The following is a 14,219-nucleotide window of genomic DNA, read 5'->3' as shown; positions in this document are numbered from 1 at the left end:
AAGTTTTATTACGTCTTTTATGTTGGGTTACTTTATGTTTTATTTTTAGTTGACATAATTAATAAAACATCCTGTCATAATACAGCATAAAGAAAAATGACATTTTGGTGGCTGTTTCAGAAATAAATCATAAATGGTAGAAGTGAACAACTTGATAGGTCACTATATCAATCAACGAAGGTATCCGAAATTATCTTATATTTTCTTTCTTTAGAAACATATGAATTTAAAAAGTTTTGTCAAGAACCGTTTATGCATACCAATAAATACAAAAACTCTGTCCAAAGATCTTCATTCACCTTAAAGCTGAATAAATTATTTGAGATATTTTTGACTGAAAAAGAAATATTTTAGAAAAATAAAAGTATGGATTTTGAGACTTTTTTGGTATTTCTTTTATTCCTTCAGAAAAATTAGAAACGGTTTATCATTGACAGCATATTGTATCAACATTTTCTTAAAGCTTCTTGGAAAATTGTAGCTTGAAATTTATAAATATGAGGCCTCACTACTCATATAAAATAAAATTATTTTTTATTAATATTGATAGACACAGTTTTATTTACCTGGAAATGCTTGTAAAATTGTACAGAAGAGAAAAATATGGGTAGCTAAGAAGTATATTTAAAAATGTATAATTAACTACTTAAAATGAGACTGAATGTCAGAAAATACATGACTTTCTTTAGAATACATTAGCTTGTCTTCGAAGTATGATGCAGAGGTGTAAAAATAGTAATAAAAATACAAGCTTAATAGTAAATATCTACTTTTCCCTGGGATGTACAAAGCTGCAGGAGACTATGGGCCTCACTTTAGTAAAAAGAGCAAGCTAAAGAAGCCACAAAGTCAACATTAAAACAAACAAGAAAAGCAAATAAAGCAAAACATCAGAAAGCTGAAGATGAAAACAAAACAACATCAAAAATGTATGAACTCCACTTCAGAAAGTGATGGACCCTTTCAAAGGCAGAAGAGCCTCTCAGCTGCTTTGACTCCTGGTGAAGAGAGAGGAGGATAAGAAATCTTCCAGAGGAAGGCAGAAGGAGAAATCAGCTGAACACTCAGTAAAGTTTCAATTGCCCTTTGTAGGCTGGTTTGATAGTTTAGAATACGGAGGAACCTAAGTCACAAATTCAGTTGCATTCTTCCACTAATTTTTTTTTTCTACAAGTCTTTCCTTAGTCAGAAGCTAATTAAGGAAAATCCCCTCCCTGAGATGCTGTCCCACTTGCAAGACAGTTGCTTACTGAAGCTGGACAGGGCAGGGGAGCCAGAGAACAACTACCCGAGACACAATTGGCCATTGTCAAATGCAGGTAATGGCTGTCAACGATGGTGAGGAGGACAGGAAAGCTGAGATAAATCCCTCTAAGCCCAAAGAATTACAAATCATTCTGTTATAAAGACACATGCACACATATGTTGATTGTGGCACTATTCAAAATAGCAAAGACTTGGAACCAACCAAAATGCCTATCAGTGATAGAGCGGATAAAGAAAATGTGGCACATATACATCATGGAATACTAGGAAGCCATAAAAAGGGATGAGTTCATGTCCTTTGCAGGGACATGAATAAAGCTGGAAATCATCATTTTCAGCAAACCGACACAAGAACAGAAAACCAAACACCGCATGTTCTCATTCATAGGTGGGTGTTGAACAATAAGAACACCTGGACACAGGGAGGGGAACATCACACACTGAGGCTTGTCAGGTGGTGGGGGATTAGCAGACGGATAGCAGGGGTCAGGGGGATAGGGGAGGGATAGCATTAGGAGAAATACCTAATGTAGATGATAGGGTGATGGATACAGCAAACCACCATGGCACGTGTATACCTATGTAACAAACCTGCATGTTCTGCACACATACCCTAGAACTTAAAGTATATTTAAAAAAAAATCCCTCTAAGCCACTCTTCACCATCTCTGTGTGTATTGCCAAAACCCTCCAAAGGCTGGGTGAGGTAGGAAATCTGAGAAAGAGAAATCCCTCTGGAGCACCCCTGGTGTTCACTTACAGCTCTGCTCCAAAGGGTTGAATATAGACCAGCTGAGGAAGGGAGATTTCCAGAAAAGTTCCCAAGGTTTAGCCTAGACATTGGAGAGGATTTTCCAGTGACCCAAAGCTCTGGTGCCAAGATTAGAGAGTGATTTCCCATGGCTTTAAAGCTGGCATTTGCAAAGGCACACAAATGTTACTGCCATTTTGCTGATATTCAAGTCCAAAGCTTTGGTGAAGAAAATGTTGTTCTTTTCCCAAACAGTGGAAGCCAATGGTGAACCAAAGGAAAAAAGCTGCAACAAAGTCCAGACCCAGGTAAAATATAGTTAAACCCAGCCCCAGTACTAGAGACCTTACAGAAATAGGATGTTCCTTTTTCTAGGCTAAATATTATTTTGTTAATATACTAGATACTTTACTATCTGATGCACAGTAAAAATTACTAAACCTGTAGAAACAGGAAAGTGTGATCCATGGTCAGGAGAGGAAACAAGTTGGGGGCTGGGGCTCAAGCCTGTAATCTCAGCACTTTGGGAGCCTGAGGCAGCTGAATCACCTGAGGTCAGGAGTTTGAGACTTGCCTGGCCAACATGGTGAAACCATGTCTCTACTAAAAATACAAAAAATTAGCCAGGCGTGGTGGCATGTGCCCGTAATCCCACCTATTTGGGAGGCTGAGGCAGGAGAATTGCTTGAACCTGGGAGGCGGAGGTCACAGGGAGCTGAGATTGCACCACTGCATTCCAGCCTGTGTGACGCAGTGAGACTCCATCACACACACAAGAGAGGAAACAGAAAATTCAAACAGATAGAAAGATATCCTACATTTGAAACATTTATGGATGGATTTAGTTGAAAAAAAATGTGTAACATTTAATAATAAATGGGATATTTTATCACAGGGATGAAAGCTATAAAAACAAACCAAATGAATTCAATTGACAGATTTAGCAGCATGCTAGAAACAAAAAAGGAAAGGGTCAGTGAACTTGAAGGAAGTTCTATAGGAATTATCCAATTGAAACACAAAAAGTATGAAAAACTTTTAATAAAAAATAGCTAGAAAAAGTGGTTATTTGAATGAAAAAAATAATCTCAACCCCTTTCTACATATATGAAGAATATATGAAAGCTAAAAAAAAAAGGTGATTCTCAACTAAAATATGGAGAAATTAAAGGATGCATAGAAAGTTTCAGCGAAATTTCAGTCACTATGTGTGCTGGCTGAATTCCATTTTTGTTCTGTCAGTAAAATTGATTATTGCACACTTTGGAAAATCCCCTTATTCACTTGCATTGTGTTACTCTATTAGCATAGTACTTGATACTTAGTGATCCCCGAATAAGAATGAGGATACTTGTTGTTCAACATTGTTGACAAAATTTTATATTGTAGTATTTCTATTAGCTATTTTTGCATTTTTGGAATGATATGTTTTGTAGCTTTAATTGTTACTTCCCTAATAGCTAATGATTTTGAGTAATGTTTTATATGCTTATTGATAATTAATTCATCTTTCTTTAGATACATCCAAGTCTTTCATCCACTTTTAATTGTGTTGCTTGCCTATAGAAGTTTGTTTTATATGTTTTCTGTGTATTATACATTTGAGCTTTTGCCAAACATCCATACTATAATTTTTTTTTTCTCAGAATGTGACTTGTCCACTTAATTTTCTTACTGATATCTTTGATGGGCAGACAGTTTTAATTTTGATGACTATGATTTATCATGTTTTCTTGTATAGTTAGTACATTTTGGTCAAATCTAAGAAATACATGCGTACTCCAAGATTGCGAAGATATTTGCTCCAATTCTCATTTTTTATATTTATGTCTATGATAAATATAAAGGTAAATGAATGATCAAAAAGGTACTCAAAATCATTAGTCATTGGGGAATAAAAATTAAAGCTACAAAAAGATATCGTGTCAAATATATTATTTATATAACAGAGCAATTAATCTAGACTAAAATGAAAGTGTTTGACTCTCCAGAAGTATTGTTCTGCTCTCATGTTATTATCATGAGATTGGTTTACATAAAACTTATTCCAGGACTTATAAAATAGCTTTAAACAACCAGAGAATGAATAGTAAATTCATAGCTGTGCAGAAGATGGTTTCTAGCTGAGCTACAGAAAATATTTTGATTATTAGATAATTTTATTGAGGGTTGGACATATACTTGAACATAACTTTAATCTCACTATTTAACAAAGTACCTGGTATAGAGTAGGTATCATTAACTATATCATTGTTATGTAATCTTCAAATAGTGCATTTTCTTTTCATGTGTTTCACCTGTTCTATGTGTTTGATATTTTAATGATACCTTATAATATAGAAAATATGATTTTGAGAAACTTATCATGAGATGACTTGTATTAACCCCTATTTTCTTGTACATATAAAATAATTTAATGTATTTTATTCAATATTAATCTACTAGTAAATGGAAAACCTGAGATTAGAAACAGATCTTCTGACTGTATACTAAATTTGCATTCCAAAGTGATATATATAGAAGCATGAACATCAATTAAAATAGTTCAGGTTTTTCTAAAAAGAGATGTTTTCATTTAAATTAAATGAACTTCCCAAGACATCCCATAAAGTTACATTAATTTTAAGGAAACATACTGAAATAGAAATTCTTAATTTGAAAACTCCCTTATTGATATTAAGTATGCTCACCAAAGGACTCAGTCACAGCATGTAGCATTTTAGAATAGCCAAATTAAATTTACTGAGCTGTAGGTTTATTGCTTTGATAAGTACAGTGTATATTTACCATTTCTGTCATATATTTTCTGTAATTAGAGCAACTGTTATCTCATTTGACAAATAGCAGACAAAATGTTATTCAAAAAATGGTTTTCACTGAATCCCTTTTTTTCTCAGAAGCATTCAGTAACACACCGTGCTCAAAAGCCTGGCTGCTTAGCAAATCAAACCATCTCATGTCTTATGCCCAACATTCAATATCTTTTTCGATTACCCTCTAGTTCTCAACCTAATTCTCACTTCTTAAAACCTCCTTTATCACGTCAAAGCTTCTCTACTTTTGACTATGTATTTTGTACATGTTTTATTCTTCCTCTATTCCCTCCATTTCGTGCACACTATTTTGACACTCAGATGAAAACTTACCCAATTTGAGATGAATTTCCTTGTTACTGTTTCATAGCTTAGAATTTTTTCCCTTCTTGGAAAAAATCCATATTCTGATTGCCAATATGGCAAGAACTGATCTCCTTCCTACTCTCGATCCACATATTTCCAGGGAATCTGGTGGCATTGGATGAGGTGATCTAGAAGAAATCCTGGAAGAGGAAATATTTGGTTTGAGACCTGAATAATGAGAAAAAGGAGTTCTATGGAAATCTGAGGAGAACATTCCATGCAAAGAAAAGACACAGGCAAGAGTTGGGGATAGAAATAGACTTTGCATTTTTTATCAATTGAAAGAAGACATAGTAGCAGAAGTATGATGAACAGTGAGGACAGGAGTAAGAGATGAGGTTGAAGGAGTTTCCAGGATGATATGCTAATAGGGCCTTAAATGCATGAAATGTGTTTGGATTTTATTTTAAATGTGCAGAAAGCTATTGGAATATTTTAACAAGAAAGCTCATATGTTTTGACACATATTTTTAAAAAATCATTTTGGTTATTAAGGGGAGAATGCACTAAGGGTGTTACAGAATAAGTCTCCTCTGTGGCCATGGGAAAATCCTGTATGGACTTCTTCAGCTGTGAAATGGGGATAATAGCTTCACAGAATGATGATAAAGTGTGCTCTTCTATAAGAAAAATTTAGGCAAGTGAATGATGAAAATAAAGATATTAGAAAAGATCTTGAAATTTGTGGAAAAATCTCTATGGCAATGGAAGGAACATAGTCTATTCAAGAAATCAGAAAAGTGGAGAATAACAGAAGCGATGTATACAAGTAACTAAAGGAGAAAAAGAAAATGTAGTCTCCACTGAGCCACCTTCCTAACTCATTAGTTTTATTGTCCTTGTTTTTTCATTTTCTGATTTCAAGGGTTAGCTTAGGCCCTTTTCTACTCTCAATGTAACTCACCTTATTTATTAAATATGTTGAGAGACAAGTATAGTGAAAGTGGGGAATTGAATAAAAAAAAGAGGGCTCAAAAGAAGAGCAGTGATGACGAAACGACTTGTAGCAGCTATTTCCAAGCTGCTTGAGATATTCATCTAGCTATTTCATGAAATCTGTCTAATTCTCTGTTTTCTGCTCTTGTCCGGGAATAGTCAGTGGAATGTACAGGGCAAAGAAGATAGGATGCTGCTGCTGAATTGTTCCATGTATCCACAACCATGTCTGTAAATGAACATTGGATCTTAGTCCAGGCTTTCTCTAACACTAGAAACAAGCGATGCACAAATTATTTCAATAATTGATATTAACTTTGCTTATTTTCTCTATTGTTGAAGTCACTATGTGTGAAAGCATCGGAGCATTCAAATCAGAAAGAACAATAAACACATCCCTAAAATTTTATCTCTATGTCAGAGGAACCAAAGGCTGTGTTTGTCTGCTTAAGGGGGCATTCTTGTTTCTTCATGATCATTAATATAAGAAACTTGTGAATTTTTCTGTTTGTTATTTTGGGAAGTGATTTTCAATCCACCTTAACGTGCAAAATGTGCAGTGTTGCATAATGCTAGTTGGATGCAAAAATAAAGCCATTTCTTGACTGAAGATAACTCACTGCTCTTCCAAGAAACTTTCCATATTGTATTAATATTTTATTGCACAAACAATAGATAGATACATTGTCTTTATGAGAACTTTAACTTGCTTATGAGTCTACAATCCACTTCCCCCATTGCTCAAAAATATTAGGCACCTATCTTTTCATTGTGAGGTAACTACCCTTCAATTGGTGAAAAACTTCCTTCCATTTTTACTTATATTTACATGTATGCAATATATTCATGTATATAAAAATAAATTCACAAAATATCTAATTTTTTACATAAATAAATGTTATCAATCCATAAATATTGTCCTGAACTTTAAAAAAATTTAACATGATGTCTTGAAAATAATCCCATATTTGTAGATTATTTTTAGCCCTTGTGTAGTATATTGTTATATTGTTTTAAAATGAGAAGAACCTAAATGCTATAACTAGGGAATAAATAATATTTTCTACTCATTTTCAAATAAATACTGAGTCATCTCTCTTCTTTTTATGTGGAATCTCTGACAATAGCTCAAGTTTTTAGAAAGAAAAAAAATCAAATGTAATAATTTACTTCCCGGTGATGTATGCCCACTGATAATGGAATAGTATCAGGCTCTAATTTAGTATTTTAAAGATGTATCACCAATAATCTAGTTATGAGAGTTACCAAAAGAAATGCAGTGAATTTTGCAGAAACTTAGTCTCCTCATCTGTACTAAAGGATCTGCTGCCCTTGATACAGGAGAGGGGGCAGGGAAGTGATGAGTAGAGAAAGGTGGGGTCCCTGGTGAGGGTTCCATGCTAGGGCCTGTGCCCACGGACCTAGGTAAGGACAGACACTTCTGTTTTCATGCCCAAATGTTGCATTTTTCAGGGCCACACTGGCCCTCCATGCCCCCCATCCAGTGCCTATAGAAACCCCAAGACGCTAGTGGGCACACACACATGCATCTGGCTATTGAGAGGAACACACCAGTGGAAGAACACACAGGTGGCTGGACGTTGAGAGGAGCAGAAGAGCACACTGACAGGCATCAGCAGACACAGGTATGCCGTCAAAGGTAAGACCACCTGGAATTCGGTGGGGCCAGGGTTGGTGGGGGTTTGAGGAGAGTCTGGCCACTGGGTGGCCTGATTCCAGGGGAAGTCCACCTTCCCACTCCATTCCTCTTCTGGCCCCTCATTCATCTGTTGAGAGCTACTTCCACCATTCAATAAAACCTTACACTCATTCTCCAGGCCCACCTGTGATCTAATTTTTCTGGTCCACCAAGGCAAGAACCCTAGGGTACAGAAAGCTTTCTGTCCTTGCAATAAGGCAGAGGGTCTAATTGAGCTTATTAACACAAGTCACCTACAGATGGCAAACTAAAAGAGCACACGGTAACCCATGCCCTCTGGGGCTTCAGGAGTTGTAAACATTTAACCCTAGACGCTGCTGTGGGATTGGAGCCTGGAGCCCTACCACCTGCCCGTCTTCATGCTCCCCCTACAGGTCCAAGCAGCAGGGCACCAAAGAAGCAAGCCACACCCTCATTGCATGCCCTGTGAGGGGGATAAGGGAATTTTACCTATTTTCCTTTCATGGCAGTGTTGTGACGGTGACTTGGAGTAAATAGTAGATGTGAAACAATTTGGGCACTTATTAGGGATCTACTAAAATAGTTAGCAGGTATACATTGTTGCCTTCTCATTCTCTATCAAGTGATATTATGTTATTGCTACATAATAAACAAATCTCCAAACTTCTTGGCTTAAAATACATTTATTTTTTCTCATGCCTTTGCAATTTGCCTGGGTTTAGGCAGAGCTAGGATGGACTCTGCTGAAGTGATTCTCTCCTATGTGTCTCTCAATCTCCTTCGACCATCACCCTAGCTAATATGTGTTCTTCTCATATTGATGACAAAGGTACAAAGGAAACATGCTAGACTTCTTAAGTCCTAGATTCAGCACCAACACGCTGTCAATTCTCAGCTTCTATTAGCGAAATAAGTTACATTACCAAAATGACCTCAAGGGTCAGAAAAATGTTCACCACCCCTTTGGGAAAGAATTTGCAAAATCACGTGGAAATGCTGTACATACAGGGAAAGCTGAATAAAAGAGGCTATAGGTGCAACCTACCACATCAAATTGTTTTTTCTTTCCAACTTAGTGATCCCAAACTCCAATCACATCTTAATACCCTTGCGAATGTCTCCATATCTCCATAGGTAGCTATGCCATTACATAATTAGTATTTTTACCTATTTTGAACAGAAGCTTCAAATCACCATTATAGAAATAACCATAAAATAAATATATATTTATAAACATTTTAAATGGTCTTCCAAACAACACCTGTTATCATTTTGTACCGCAGCAGCAGTGTGCTACATCTTGAGAAACCTCTAGTATATCAAAACATCATAAAGAGTGGTCCATCATAATGTAAGTGCTGTATTTGCTGCACTACTTTCATAATTAATTCTTGGCCACACTTCATCATCATGCTGGGCTACAGCCTGGACAATCTTGCTGTAGGAGAAGAAATAATTAATTCAGTTATTATACTATTTCAGATATAATCTGTCTCAAATGCTAGATTGTCATTCATTCATTATTGAATTATTTGAGGACTCCAGAACTTCTTTTCAAATAAATTACATTTCTAGACAGAAAAAAATATTCCTGTCAGCAAAGTTTCTTTGTGAAAAAACCAACAAATGAAGAACATGCTAAAAACTTGGTTTAAAATGTATCTCCTTGAGTGACAGCAGGATAGGGACTTTTTCAGATAGCAAAACGGTTAGAGTGGGTCTCGCTCGCTCCCTTTTCCTCTTTTTCTCTCTCCCTCTCTCTTTCTCTCTCAAAACACATAATTAAAAGGGCCGAAAATATTTTCCTTCTGATAAGAATAAGAAGATGAGACAAGGAAATTTTAAAGTATCCTTTTCAAGAGATTTCTCTACTACCTATCTGTGTTTAGGTAGAATGCACTGATAACTAACATGCTGCATGTTCACATGTTCATGATCATGATACCTAGCCATGGACTATGACTGCTCTGTTCAGAAGCTTGAGACAGAAATGTTCTGCTTTTAGATTATGCTTAGCATTTGGTCCCAGTGGACACATTCTGGGCATGGGGCTGTGAGGCCTTCAAAGAAAACTTATGAGAGTCAGGAGTGGTTTCCCTAGAACTTGAACCAACTTTCTTAGCAGTGGGAATACTGGTACCCTGATGACCTTATAGCACGTAGGCCACACAGTCAAGGCTCATGTGATGTAAGCCTTACCAGAATGCCTTGTGATCCTCCAGAAACAGGAAGACGGGCAGTCTTGTGAGGAGCTGCTGCAAGGCAATGTCTCATATACTTCCTTACCTTGAGAGAGACTTTCCCAGGCAGTTCCTCATCTGCCTCTCTAATTCCCAGAGGGATGTTTTCTGCCTTGTTTCCTCTTAGGGTACAGCTGCAGACTGTAAAGCTGTTTAGTTGTTGTGTGAAATTGGCTCTGCAGAACACAGTGCCTCACAACTTATTTGCATGTCATTTAGCCCCTTTTGTTTGAGTGTCACCCTGTGGGACAAGGAACAAGGACATGGAGCACTGCCATCATTGTTGACCTTGTTTTTGCTGACAATGTAAATTATAAACTGTGACTTGATCTGGGTTTATATTTTATTTACCAGCAGAATCATTCAGCTTTCTTGACAAATTTGGGTCCCAACTTTGGGCTATTGAGATCACAATGCTTTTTTGGAAGAATGACAACAGGAGTCTGGTAGGCAGCTTGTTGGTGAGTGTGCTAAAGTGTTCAGTAACAATGTCTAAGAAGACTGATGAATTACCTTCATGGTTAGAGTTAGAGATAGAACCTATGAAAATAAGAAAGCATACTATGGCTATTACCATTTGGCACCACTGGGAAAGTGAGGCCACTTTCCTCTGGCCTGGTTCCTGTCAATCAATACTAATTAGTCATCCATAAAAATACTGAGGTCTTCTCTTACAAAAGAAGCAAAATTGGATATCAATTTGGGCAAAAGCCTTATGGTATTATAAACATGTGACTCATCTGGTTTGCAGATGAGGGCACTACACAAGTGTTGCTAGATAAAAAGAAATGGAATTCTTTTAGTCACTTAATAATCACCTCTGTGCTCCAAGACAGTCTGATCACAGCTGTGTGTAATGCCGTGGGCAAGGCAGAAGAACACGTAAAGACAGATCAAGACTTACTGCGATTGTCCAGTGGTATGGTTAGGCTGGTGTCCCCACCCAAACCTCATCTTGAACTGTAATCCTCACAATCGCCACAGTCCCCACGTGTGAACGGAGAGACCAGGTGGAGGTAATTGAATCATGAGGGTGATTTCACCCATGCTGTTCTTGTAATAGTGAGTGAGTTTTCATGAGATCTGATAATTTTATAAGGGCCTCTTTCCCCTTGCTCAGCACTTCTCTTTCCTGCCACCTTGTGAAGAAGGTGCCTTGCTTCCCCTTTGCCTTCCATTATGATTCTAAGTTTCCTGTGGCCTCCCCAGCCCTGTTAAACTGTGAGTCAATTAAACCTCTTTTCTTTATAAATTACCCAGTCTTGGCTATTTTCTTACAGAAGTGTGAAAATAGACTAATATAATAAATAGGTAACACAGAGGGTGGGGTGCTGCTATAAAGATACCCAAAAACGTGGAAGTGACTTTGGAACTGGGTAACAAGTAGAGGTCAAACGGCTCAGAAGAAGACAGAAAGATGTGGGAATGTTTGGGACTTCCTGGAGACTTGTTAAAGCTTTTATCAAAATGCTGAGAGTGATATGGAGAATTAAGACTAGGCCGAGGTGGCCTTAGGTGCAGATGAGAAACTTGTTTGGAACTGGAGTAAAGATCACTCGGTATGCAAAGAGACTGGTAACATTTTGCCCCTGCCCTAGAGATATTTGGAACTTTGAAATTGAGAGAGATTATTTAGGGTATCTGGCATAAGAAATTTCTAAGTAGAAAAGCATTCAATAGGTGATTTGGGTTTTCTTAAAAACATTCAGTTTTATTCATCTACAAAGAAATGGTTTGGAATAGGAACTTATGCTTAAAAGGGAAGAGAGCATAAAACTTTAGACAATTTGTAGCCTGACAACGCAATAGAAAAAAAAAAATTTCTGAGGAGAAATTCAAGCTGCAGAAATTTGCATAAGTAACAAGGAGTCAAATGTTAATCACCAAAACGATGAAGAAAATGTCTTTGGGGCATGTCAGATGTGTTCATGGCAACCTCTCCCATCACAGACCTGCAGGCCTAGGAGGAAAATATGGTTTTGTGGGGCAGGCCCATGGCCTGCTTTGTGTAGTCTCAGAACTTGGTTCTCTGTGTCCCAGCTGTGGCTAAAATTCTGTGTCCCAGCTGTGGCTAAAAGTAGCCAAGGTACAGCTCTGTTATGGGTACACGGAAGTCAAGAATTGAGGTTGGGGAACCCCTTCCTAGTTTTCAGAGGATGTAAGGAAATGTGTGGATGTTTAGATAGAAGTTTACTGCAGGGGTGGAGCCCTCATGGAGAACCTCTGCTAGGGGAGTGCAGAAGGGAATGTGGAGTCAGAGCCCCCACAGTGTTCCCACTGGGCACTGCCTAGTGGAGCTGTGAGAAGAGGGCCACCATCTTCCAGACCCTAGAATGATAGATCCACCAACAGCTTGCACTGTGCACCTAGAAAAGCTGTAGACAATGCCAGCCCATAAGCCAGAAGGGGGACTGTGCCCTGCAAAGCTGCAGGGTCAGAGTTGCCCAAGACCATGGGGGCCTACTTCTTGCATTAGCATGACCTAGATGTGAGACATGAAGCCAAATGAGATCATTTTGGAGCTTTAAGGTTTTACAAGCCCACTGGTTTTTCAGACTTGCCTGAGGCCTGTAGCTTGTTTGTTTTGGTCAATTTCTTCCATTTGGAATGGGTGTATTTACCAAATACCTGCACCCCCATTGCATCTAGGAAGCAGCTAACTTGCTTTTGATATTACAGGCTCATAGGCAAAAGGGACTTGCCTTGTCTCAGATGAGACTTTGGATTTTGACTTTTGGATAAATGCTGGAATGGAATAAGACTTTGGGAGACTGCTGGGAAGGCATGATTGGTTTTAAAATGTAAAAGGAATATGATTTGGGAGGGGCCAGGGTGCAATGATATGGCTAGGCTCTCTGTCCCTACCCAACTCTCAACTTGAATTGTAATCTTCATAATATCCAAAGGAATCTACTAAAGAAAAATTGGTAGCCTTAAAAATTCCAGCAAACAAAAAGAAAGCATTTGATTGGCTTGGTTAAGGTATTGGAGTTAGTTCATACCTTGTATGAGGATTTTATTTAGAGGGTTATATAAAGACACTGGAAAGGCAGCAACTTTACAGTGAAGCTGTGGGGAAAAAAAAAGAGGCCATTGGATCCACTCACTAAGGTGTACAGGCCAATAATTTTTTGAGCTACAAACACCAGTGTCTTACAATAATGTAAACTGGAGCCAATGGTAAAACTATATCACAACTAAGGCAACAATGTCCTCCGGGGTTTTTGGACACAGTGCTTACTTCACTGCCTGGCATACCTCATTTGGTGGCTATTACTGGTTTGTTATTGGGTGTTGATGGATACCCTGAGACTAATTACAAGGGTAACAGCATATTCATGCCCTATACCTCAAGCTGGGATGAGTCAAAATGAAAGCATTAACAAAATGAATATTGACCAAGAGGCATCTATTATCAAAGAAAATGATATCTCCTTGGAAAAAACTAAACTAAGGATTGAGGGAATTTTGCAGCTACGCAAGAAAGTGGTTACCCCCTAGATGTGAATATCTCAAATCTGGGGTCTGTGCAGTACCTAGGACTTTTGAGGGGCTTTAGAATACCAACATTCCTGGACATTTGCCCTGAGGCTGCATCAGTGCCAAAGTCTCTTTAACCATGCATTTTTTTAATTGTTCAAGTCCAGTATAGAGTCACACATTGCATGACAATGTCTCAGTCAACAATACACTGTATGCACAACTTAGATCCCATACGATTATAATACCATATTTTTACTGCACCTTTTCTATGTTTAGATATGTTTAAATACACAAATACTTACCATTATGTTACAGTTGCCCACAGAATTCAGTACACTAACATGCTATCCAGGTTTGTAGCCTAGAGGCAATAGGCTATAACACATAGCCTAGGTGTGTAGTAGGCTATATGATCTAAGTTGGCATAAACATTCTGTGATGTTTACCTAATGATGAAATTGCCTAATGAAGCAGTTCTCAAGCAGTTCTCTTAACTGTTGTTAAGCAACAAATGACTACATATATGCAACATCAGAGTTTTTAACTTGTGTCTCCATGGGAAATAACTTTATCAGTTAAAGTATAGTGCTATGTACAGTTTCTTTCGCTTTGGTTGTAAAGGCTCCATATGTTTCCAGTTACTTAGGTCAGCACCTTTGGTCATTCTTTCCTTGAGGTTGTTT

The sequence above is a fragment of the Aotus nancymaae genome, unplaced genomic scaffold (assembly GCF_030222135.1).
Source record: "Aotus nancymaae isolate 86718 unplaced genomic scaffold, 86718_ANA_hifiasm-v0.15.2.pri h1tg000015l_0, whole genome shotgun sequence".
NCBI lineage: Eukaryota > Metazoa > Chordata > Mammalia > Primates > Aotidae > Aotus > Aotus nancymaae.
This window is presented reverse-complemented; position numbering follows the sequence as displayed.